The 11,881-nt window shown below is 36.9% G+C and overlaps 1 pseudogene; it reads left to right on the top strand.

Moving 5' to 3' along the window:
• Positions 1 to 3,108: 3,108 nt before the first annotated feature.
• On the top strand, positions 3,109 to 8,124 carry LOC129355269 (uncharacterized; annotated as a pseudogene).
• Positions 8,125 to 11,881: the final 3,757 nt, after the last annotated feature.

Here is an 11,881-nt window from a genome sequence, read left to right as displayed (position 1 = left end):
AACATTTCTTTAAGAAAGTCCTGCCTGTTATTGCTACTGATCTGATCCTAATAGTAACTCATCGCTTACATCAGGTGTTTTCCCCCAGGCTTTGAAAACAGCAGTTATCAAACCACTGTTAAAAAGAACAACCTGGACAAATCATACTGCAGAATTACAGGCCGACCTCTGACCTCTGACCTCCCATTCATCAGCAAAGTTATTGAAAAAACTGTAAACAATTAAATAGTTTCCTCATGATGACCAACTGCTTTCACTCTTTCCAGTCTGGTTTTCATGCTCACCACAGCACGGAGACTGGCCTAGTCAAAGTATTCAATGATATCCATATAAATACGGACTGTGGTGCTGGTTCTGGTTCTGGTTCTGTTGGACCTCAGTGCAGCTTTTGACATATTACTGAATGGACTGGAGAGTTGGGTTGGACTCTCTGGTTCGATGATCGACTGGTTTGAATCTTACATAAAGAACAGGGATTACTTTGTTTCAATCGGAAACTTCTCATCAAAGAGGTCAAAGGTCACATGTGGTACCAAGGTTCAATCCTAGGACCCCTCTTATTCAATATTTATATTCTCCCACTAGCTCAGGTCATAACAGGAAATAATATTAGCTACCAAAACTATGCAGATAATACTCAGCTCTACATTATGATGTCACCAGGTGACCTTTGACCCCATTCAATCACTGAATAAATGTTTAGAACAGATAAATGTGTGGATGTGCCAAAACTTTCTCCAGCTGAACAAAACAAAACTGAAGTCATTATTTTTGGACCTAAAGAGGAACGATCTAGAGATATAGATCTAGAGTTATAGATCTAGAGTTATAGATCTAGAGCTATAGAGCTAGAGCTATAGATCTAGAGTTATAGATCTAGAACTATAGATCTAGAGCTATAGATCTAGAACTATAGATCTAGAGTTATAGATCTAGAGTTATAGATCTAGAGCTATAGATCTAGAGTTATAGATCTAGAGCTATAGATCTAGAGTTATAGATCTAGAGTTATAGAGCTATAGATCTAGAGCTATAGATCTAGAGTTATAGATCTAGAACTATAGATCTAGAGTTATAGATCTAGAGCTATAGATCTAGAACTAGATCTAGAGTTATAGATCTAGAGTTATAGATCTAGAGTTATAGATCTAGAGTTATAGATCTAGAGCTATAGATCTAGAGCTAGATCTAGAGTTATAGATCTAGAGCTATAGATCTAGAGTTATAGATCTAGAGCTATAGATCTAGAGTTATAGATCTAGAGCTATAGATCTAGAGTTATAGATCTAGAGCTATAGATCTAGAGTTATAGATCTAGAACTATAGATCTAGAGTTATAGATCTAGCGTTATAGATCTAGAGCTATAGATCTATAGCTCTAGATCTAGAGCTATAGATCTAGAGCTATAGATCTAGAGCTATAGAGCTAGAGTTATAGAGCTAGAACTATAGATCTAGAGCTATAGATCTAGAGTTATAGATCTAGAGTTATAGATCTATAGCTCTAGATCTAGAGTTATAGATCTAGAGCTACAGATCTTTAACTATAGATCTAGAGCTATAGATCTAGAGTTATAGATATAGAACTATAGATCTAGAGCTATAGATCTAGAGCTATAGATCTTTAACTATAGATCTAGAGCTATAGATCTTTAACTATAGATCTAGAGCTATAGATCTAGAGTTATAGATCTAGAGTTATAGATCTAGAGCTATAGATCTAGAGTTATAGATCTAGAGTCAATGGACAGCTTCAGTTTACAACTAAAAACTAGCGATCAGCCTGAAAGCAGTGAGTAGTGATGACCTCTGAACTCAGACCTGAACCTCCAGAGCCACATAAAGACAGTTACAAAGTCGGCCTTCTATCACCTGAAGAACATCTCCAGGATTAGAGGACTAATGTCTCAGCCAGATCTAGAGAAACTCATCCAGGCGTTTATCTTTAGTCGCATTGATTATTGTAACAGCGTCTTCACAGGCCTGTCCAACAGAAACCCTGACTTCCTTTAAATCTCAACTAAAAACCAGCTGATTAGAGTTTGATTATGTAACAATGTTTGTTTATTATATGACTTTGTGTTTTTGTGTTTATGATGTAAAGCACTTTGAAATGCCTTGCTGCTGAAATGTGCTATACTAATAAAATTTGATTGATTTGATTTTGATTTACTCCCAGGTGTATCCTGTTCCCTGATTACCTCCTGTGTATTTAATGTCACTTGTGTCTCAGCATCTCTGTCGGGTCCTAGTCGTTTGCCTGTTCAGTTTCTGCCAGTCTCTTTGTCCATTCGTATCGCCTGCTGCTAACAGTGCTGAGCCTGAGCTTTCTGCCCAACTGTGCTGCTAGGCTGTTGGACTATTTTTGGATTGTGCATTGGACTGTGTCATTTTGGATATTTTCATCATTAAATCATCACTTCATTCATTCTGCCAGGATCGTTCAGCGTCTTTCTCACCACCATTCACCGCAGCACCTGACAAGATCCCTAATATAAAACTCATGTCTCATTATTCTTCACTCTGAATAAATTTCTGTTTTTGCAGATGAAGATCATTTTAATGTAATCACTGTAGAAGCATATTTCATGTTAAACTTTTTTTTCTTTTTGCTTTAAAGTTCTGAATTTCCTGCTGTGGGTCACGACAAATAAAGGTCAGTAATGTGATTTCTCCTCTGGAACTGACAGTTTGCCCTGCATTTTATCCAATATATACATTTGAAATTTTGTGAATTAAAAAAATAGTGGGCAATGAAAATAGTCCATCCATCCATTTTCTCCCTAACGGGTCGGGAGGTGCTGGTGCCTCTCCTGCTGTGTTCTGGGCGAGAGGCGGGGTCACCTGGACAGGTCGCCAGTCTGTTGCAGTGAAAATAGTCCTTATTTAAAATAATTTGTACAAAAACGTCAAATATTTTACAATGTTTGAAAAAGCTCAAAGTTTCAATTAGCTCATTTAATAAGTTCAACATTTTAAAACTACCATGTTACTTATTGATAGTGTGAAATCTCTCAGGTGCATAACTCAGACCGACCTGACCCGGATCTGGCTATTTGCTGGCACAACAACTGGATGTCAGCCAGACTCAGGCCAGATCTGGCAATGATGGGACGTTTTCACCTGAGGCAGGACACACCTGGGCCAGATCAGTCTATACCAAATACGGGCCGGTACAGAAGTAGTTATGTCACCAATTTTACAATTCATTTTCTCATAGGAAATCAATTTTTAAACAAAGTTCTATTTAAAAAAGAAATTATTAAAATTATAACTAATATAAGACCTGTCTAGTGTACCCTGCCTCTCGTCCGGAGAGAAGCACCAAGCACCCCTACCGAGCCCACCAGGGACAAGGGTGTATAGAAAAACGATGGATGGATAATCAGTATAATATTATAACTTGATGCTCCAGCCGTTATTCTGTGTATCTAAATTTCATAAAAGTTTATTGAATGTAAAATGATTTATGTTGCTTTAGTTCTTAATCATTCTCATGTCTAAATATGAGAATATATGAAATGGAAATGCTCTCTGTCTCCTCCTGGTGGTGAATGTGACAAACTGCAGGCTTCAGCTCCGTCTCCATAGTAACGGACTGATAGCTGTTAGCTGTTAGCTGTTAGCTGTTAGCTTCTGGTTGAAGGTCGAACTGAACTCAGTCTGAATGTTTTCATATTTATCTTCTTTGGGGTTTTTTTTTAGCCTACATTAATTATTGATTTTAATCTACTCATAGCTGTGTTTTTCCCTTCACCTATAAATGTTTTTATTCAACAACAGTTGGAAATATTTTATTGGGGGCTGCCCATAGCAATGCATGGAGGCAGTGACTGACTGCCTCCATAACATGGTGCACGTCCATGTTGGTGAACATTCTTGTGATTCTCCACATGATACTTTGTCATTTTCAGGTTGAAATATCATTTTTAACAAAGGGATCAATACTGATCAATAGGTTTATTTATTCTCTCTTTATTGAAGCGGTGAAGCTCAGAGAGGCATGCTGGGCACAGAGGACATGGAAACAGATTCTTCAATATATATGTTGTGTTTCAGATTAGAATTATATAATAAAGAATTATGTTGATATACATTGTGTTTTTATTGATATTACAAACATTAAGTTGTCTGGGATAAAATGGCATTTCCATCTGATGCCTCAATGAATGACGGGCCAGCAGTGGCCCGGTTCTGGTGTGCAAGTTAAAACACTGGACTGGAAAATGTATACTCATATAGATAATCTACTATTTATATTCAATAAGAACATATTAAATATATTAAAAGAAGATATTTGGTAATGGTGAGACTTTCTGTCCACAACAATGAATTCCAAAGGACTAAACTCCTGATTTCTATTATTGCTGGGTCTGGTTTATCTTTCTTTTCTTTTTTTTTTCAATATTTATTTTTCAGTCTCTCCAGTTCATCTGACTGTGAGTCCCAGCAGATCCCAGTTCTTTAGAGGAGAATCAGTGACTCTGATCTGTGAGGATGAAAACAGATCATCTGGATGGACAGTGAGGAGAAACACCAGCACAAGAACATGACTCAGTGTGGAGATGGATGGGGGAAACCAGCTGGTTCTACCTGTTACATGAACTATCTCATCACATATGACACTGGTCTGTACTGGTGTGAGTCCATCAATGGATCGTCCAGCAGCAGCAGCAGCAGCAGCAGCAGCAGCAGCAACAGCTGCAGCAGCAGCTGCAGCATCCAGCTCTCTGTCTCTGGTAAGATCAGACTGTGGAGTTAGTGTTGCTGTGTGGAAATGGATGAAATGCTGTAGTTTGTCTCTGTGTTGAAAGGATCAGTGATCCTGCAGAGTCCTGTCCTCCCTGTGATGGAGGGAGATGACGTCACTCTGAGCTGCAGAGCAAGGAATCCAACCCACAACCTCCCAGCTGCTTTCTATAAAGATGGCTCCTTCATTGGTGATGGATCAGCAGGCAGCATGACCCTCCTCCATGTTTCCAGCTCTGATGAAGGCCTCTATAAATGTAGCATCAGCGGTTCTGGAGAGTCTCCATCCAGCAGGGTCTCTGTCAAAGGTCAGGGGTCAGCAGCTTCTCTGTCTGCGTCATCAGGAGACAAGAAGTAAATGATTCTCTGGTTCATTTCAGGGAGAGTCTCCTCCACTCCTCCTCCTGGTTCATCTTTTCCCTCCATCATATCAGTTGCTGCCATTTTTATCTTCCTGGTTTTGCTCTCATTGATTCTTCTGGTTCTTCTGGTGAGACGATGTTTCTGCAGGAAAACTGAAGGTCAGTCTTCAATAACAGCAATATTTTCATTCATTTCAACATTCTTACAATTTGTAATATTTATTTTTTGCATGTTTTCCTTGTTCAGAAACTCCAGATTGGTTTAATGAACGTTTCTCTAATGAGTTTTGATGTTTGTTCTGTTTCATTTCAGATGAAGGAAAAGATGAAAATGAAATTACATACAGTGACCTGAAATCCTTCAGTAACCAGCAGCAGCCAATCAGAAGCAGCAGAGGTAATTAATCACATCCTGTAGCTCTTATAACTTCTTATTACAAAAATCTAATCTGTCATGTTTTTCATTATCTGCTGCACAGTTGATCATTCAAAAACACAAAATATACGTTTATTACAAAAATAAATGTTATTATGATTTAGTCTCTGCTTCATTGATCTAATCAGAAATCAATCAGAAGCACATTGATTTTCCTCTGATTCAGCTGAATTTTGTCTGTATTCTACTGTATTTATCATCAGATTATTTTCATTCAATAAAACTGACTGTTGTCTGTTTCTCTGCAGATAAACTTCTGCTCTGTAATAATTTTCTTCACTATTTCCAGCTAATAGATCAAGTGTTTTCAGAATTTTACAAATATTGATAAAATTCTGGCAACAGCAGCAGTTTTAATGTGACTGGACAATAATAACATTTATGATTTTACTGATTTGTTGGCAGAAAGGAAAAGACAGAACAAAGAGAACAAAGGGAAAACTGATTGATGGAAACTAATTTTCCATCAATTCTTCATCCTAACTCTTCCTCCTCTTCCTCTCTCTGGCTGTTGACTCGTCCAAATCTTCATCCTTCATCATCAGAAATGTAACAGATTTAGAAAAAAAAGCAACAGAAATGTATTAAACTATGTTTGTCATATTATGACAACCTGCAAACATTTAGCATGTTGAGACTCATATCTATAACATTTCAGCATAAAGGCTGAAACTATTCAACAGATCCAACAATACATTTTAACCAACATGATCTAATTAGATGTAAATATAGAAACAGACATTTTCCAGTCAGTCTGATGGTGTCAGAGTGACTGGAAAGACTCTCATGTCTATTTGTGCCTCATTAACCTTTAATTAAGGGAAGTGAGCAGCTCTGTGGTCTCTGTTCATCACAGATATTCACACATTTACATGTTTGACAGCAACAGCAACAATAAAAGAACTGTTAAAATGATATATAGAGTATTTCTCAGAAATAATGAGTCAGAAAAGTTAGTTTAGTTCTAACAGATCCACTTGTACCTGCAGTAACATTATTTATTGCAGTAATGATATTTATTTATTGCAGTAATAATATTGATATATGTTCTGTTTTCCAGATCCAGCTCTGGTTTCCTCTGCAGTGAGAAGTGGAAACATCGTCTATGGACAGATCAACATCAGAGGGGCTGGAAACCAGCAGAGGATGAGAGGTAGAGACCAAACTGATTCAATCTGGTTGTTTCTAATGTTCAGCTGCAGATTCATATTTTAGTTTTAATATTATTTACGGTGTTTTAATAGTGAGTCTTTAGCTCCTCTCTAACGTTAAACCACCAAACTTCCTGTTTCCAGTGAAGTTTCTCAAGCGGTTAACATGCTGAGTTCACCACAGGAAACGTCTGATGGCTTTATAAATAAAAGCTGCGTTGGTCAAACAGAACCGACCCAGTGCGGTTCTGAAGGTGTCAGTTTATTTCTGTGAACAAGGCGTAACTCAAAGTTCTGCTAACATGTTTTAGAGGAAGTGAGAATCTGTGGTTTATATGGTGGATAAAAACAACCGAACATTTCAAACCTTTTCTGTCATGAAACACGTTCATCAGAACCCAACAGAACCTCTAACTCCCGGTTCTGTTGTTCAGAGATGGATCCGGGTCCAGTTTACTCTGCAGTGAGGACAGCAGACATCAGACCCAACAGAACCAGAGGTACCGACTCTCCTCCACTAAACTTTACTGGTTTTAACCTGCAGACTGGGAACACTGGGAGCAACATGTCTGATGGAATGGAGAACTGAGGAAGAGGAGGAGGAGATCTTCATCTCGTGTCACTTCCTGTTGAAACTTTTTACTTCAGGAAAAATGGAGGAAAACAGAAAGAAAGAAAATCAGGAGAAATTTAGAAACTTCAGGAGAATAAAGAATAAATTAAATAAAATAAAATTCAACTTTACCGTCACAATACAAAGCTATGAAATGCAACCTGAAGAGTTTAGCAAGAGAAGAAAAAATGATGTATAAATGTACAATTCAGGTTTTTATAAACAGGAGTAGATTATAGAGTATAATTAATAGTGCAGGTAATAAGTGGTTGATCAGTCTGTGTGTTGGTGTGTCAGAGGTCAGCCATCATATGTTCAGACGTCAGCAGTTCAGCAGCATGAGAGAGCAGAGAGCAGCACAACGGAGGCTGCGTCCTCTGTCTGCATCCTCTAGGGTCCAGTTCTGGCTCTGTGTGAATCGGTTGGGATCCAGGATGATGATGATGATGGTTATTGGTGCTGATCAATAGAACGTGGCTGCAGTTTTTCTATAGAAACAATAATGACATTTCTAAACATTTATTCTCAGTTTTATTGTTTATGTAAAGATCTGCTAACGATCGATCAATATTCCTATCAAAACATTTTCATGTTATTTAGCTTTAAAACCTGGAGATAAATTTTCCATTAATATTTTTATATAAATTAATATTTTATAAATGTCTCATTAATAAGAGAACATTGTTAATATATTCAGAAAGAACCAGTCGCTATAAATGTTTTATTTTTGTTTTCAGAACCAGAACCAGAACCAGACGTGGTTTACTCTCCAGTCAGAACAACTGATGGACGATAATGGATCAATATGTCTATCAGTTATTTTTATAAGAGAGGAATATTAATGTATTATTATTAAATCATATTGTAACTTTATAATTGAACATGATGCATAAACAAACAGAGACAAAAATAATTTCCAGTTGATTTAATGTTTTATTTTCTTGTGGTTCATAAAAAGATTGAGTTTCTGTTTCCCTCATCAGTGTCATTATTACTGATATTTATGTGTAAAATCATGATATTTGGTTTGTGGATAAATAAAGTTTGTTCCAGTCGATGTTCTGAGGTTCTGATTTTCCGATCTGGTCGACCACCAAGAAAAACAAGAACAAACAAACCGCTGCAGAATAAAGCAGCTTCAGAGGAGACAGGAAACAGGAAGTGAATGTTTGAAAGGTTTAAACTTTAATCTGATGAGGAAACCAGTGAAGATTATTTTATAAAATGTCTCAAATTAAATCTGTTGGTTCCTGATTTTCTTTCTGAGCTGCTGAGTTTTAAACTCCAGGTCATTGAGTCAGGGTCAGGGTTCGGGTCAGGGTTAGGGTCAGGGTCAGGGTCAGGGTCAGGGTCAGGGTTAGGGTCAGGGTCAGGGAATCCAGGTCATTGAATTAATACTGGAAAAGGTGAAACTCAAACTGAATCCAGATGTGAAACCGAATCAATGAGAACAAAGAGTCAGAACTCAACAGGAAGGGAATCAGAATCAGAACCGGTTCTACAGAACCAGAACCAGAACCAGCAGAATTTCCCTCTGAAACTAAAACTCTGATGTTTTTCTGACACCTAGAGGACAGAAAACACATTACAGCAGCTCAGACTGTAGCCATGACATTTTATGATCGTGTTACCTTAATGACAAATTAATGATTGATTGAAAACCAATCATTCAATCGATCAACTTTATTCATGTCATATATTTCAGCAACAGGGAAAATCAAAGTGATTTACATCATAAAAATAGAAATAAAGTTATAAAATAACAGCAGATATTCACTTTATCTATTAATTATATGGATTTTGCTTCATTGATGCATCACAGACTGATGAAATATTAATGAATGAAATATTAATAAACATTTATCCTGAATATGAGATAAAACTTGAATCCTAAACTTTGAGTCCAAATCAAATCTGAAGTTTTTGTTGCTGCAACTGAAGAGTGAATAAAAGCAACATAAGCAGCAAAATAAACTTTAACTAAAGATCTGCAAACAGCAGATGATGCAGAAATCAGAGCAGAATATTAAACACTGAACAGATTATTAGAATAATTACAGGAAATAAAAACTGAATCACCAGGAAACAGGAGAAACTCTGGAGACAGAAGGACAACTGAGGACCCCTAGTGGTAGAAACACCGCATAGACCGGGTCAGAGGTCAGACCGGGTCAGGGGTCAGACTGGACCGGACCGGACTGGACCGGGTCAGAACGGATTCGGTAGATTCAGTCATCAGGTCAAATTCTGCACTGAATGTTGTAACAAAACCTGGAAACTGAACAAAATGGATGGTTTATTCATAAATAAAACTATGATGGTGGTTTTATTTATAAAATCTGAAACATCTTCAGGAAAAAGGACAAAAATAAATAAATAAATAAATGAAGAGATTCAGGTCTTTGTATTCTTCACCTTTTGCTCATCATCAGCATAAACTTGCAGGGGTATGAATAATTATGACCTTATATTTGATCCAGCTTTTGTTTTCATAATAAACTGATAATTATTACAAGATTCTGTGAACTGCTGTTAGAACTAACTTTTAATCTGTTTTCATAAAATGTATTAAAGTCAATATGAACATGATAATAACGCAGCTCTCCGGTAATATCAATGATCCCCAGCAGGGGGCAGCATCTGGTTCACGGCAGAATGGGAAAGAATAGGGAATATTGGAAATTAAATTATAAAAATATAAACATCCAATAAATAATCCAGAATTATTTCACCAGTTAATGCAACCTAAAAAACGCAATTATATTTTCATATGTTTATTTTTCCTTTCATGTTATCCTGATTTCTTCTCTTATCATCTAGAAGTGTTTGGATTTCTGCAGATCCAGAGTCTTCAGTTTATATAGTTTATATAATTAATTATGTTTGTAGTTAAACATTAATTAATTTTCTTCCTCTAAACAGTTTGATTAGACAGTGTGATTGTAATGTCAGTGATGTGCCACCAGGTGGCGCGTTAGGAAGCAGAACCTGATCATTTTCTGTGTTCAGGAGAGAAATATGTCTTATAGATCTGTTGTTTCTGTTGTGTTTAATAAAAAAAATGTTTTATTATTTTTCCAGAATCTGTCTGCAGTTTCTCTTCTGTTGCGTCATCAGAGAAACTGCCATGTCTCCATGGCAACTGGCTCATTTCAGGTGAGCCGCACCTGTCCTGATCCTCCAGCTGAAAACCCAAAGCAGCATGAAGAGACACTACTGCGCCCCCTGGTGGTTAACAGGAGCAGCAGCAACCAAACTGCTGCTGATTGATCCGTTTATTGATCCTTTTCCAGCCGATGATTAGAATAGAAACACTTTGAGTTTCTTTATTTCAGGTAAACAGAAAAAAAAATAATAATAATAATGATGATGATGATAACCCAGATCAGTGCAGCAGGTTATGAAAGATAAATACATTTATAATCCAGAGATGCACTGCAGAATGAAGCAGATTAAGATGTTTGACTCAAATCCATCCACAGGTGATTCAGTAGTTTAACAGGTAAAAGTGGGCGGGGCCTCAGCTGAAGGTTTCATGCAGAAACAGGAAATGGACCAAACTGAGGAGTTAGCTTAGCAGAGCTAATATCTGCTGCTAACAGAACCAAATCATTATTTATTTAAATTTTAAAAACCAAAACAGAGAAAAGAATCTGTTCTGACCCGATTCGATCAATAGATCATTTTCTCCTCACATGTTTTGCTTTATAAGTTGTTATTCTGGACAGTTGATGGTTATTTTTTATTTCTTATATTATATATTCATTAAACTCAGTAAAACGACCTTAATGAAAAGTTTCTGGTTCTGTTGATTCCTTAGAGGAGACCAACCTGAGGGACAGTGGGACGTCCCTCTGAGTGGGACGTCCCTCTGTGGCATCAGCAGAGTGAGAGAGAAGCCCTCCGGAGGTCAAAGGTCAGTCTGCGTCTCTCTCTGTCCTTCCTCCTGACTGTCCTCTGTCTCCTCAGCAACCAGAAGACATCAATCCTCTGATCAGTTTATTGATGTTTATAGATCAGCTTATTGATCTGATTATTGATTCAGACTGAAGCTGGTTCCAGTCTCAGTTGGGATGTTTCTGTTTTCATTAATAATATAAACATCTTAATATTTACATGTTTATTCAGCAGGAAGCAGCTGATTGTCTACTTCCTGTTTTAAATAAAGTTTTCATCAGGACATGTTTTCACTCCTCTGTTCCTTGGAGGAGGTCAGAGGTCAGCAGTGAGTCACCTGCTCATCATCATGTTGGTTTAATAACTTATTGATGAGATTCAGAGCAAAGAAGGAGAAATGAAAAGATTATTTTCTGAAAGGTTTTATTAATAAATCTGCTGAATCAACATGGAAGAATTTATTAAATATGATCAGATTTTTAATAAATATTTAATAAATAATGTTCAGGCTGGACTCATTTTACAGAACAGATTTAAAAACATGAAACATTTTGTTTCATATGTCAAATGTTGTGAAATTGGGATTTTTTTTCCTCTTTTGCTCATAAAAATCTTTCAAAAATAAATATTTAATCTATTTGGATCCTTCAGGTGAAATATGGTTTCTGAGCAG

The sequence above is a fragment of the Poeciliopsis prolifica genome, unplaced genomic scaffold, assembly GCF_027474105.1.
Source record: "Poeciliopsis prolifica strain line A6 unplaced genomic scaffold, Auburn_PproV2 SCAFFOLD128, whole genome shotgun sequence".
In the NCBI taxonomy this organism is placed as follows: Eukaryota; Metazoa; Chordata; class Actinopteri; order Cyprinodontiformes; family Poeciliidae; genus Poeciliopsis; species Poeciliopsis prolifica.
The sequence above is the reverse complement of the archived record's forward strand: the minus strand, read 5'-3'. Positions and strand labels throughout refer to the sequence as shown.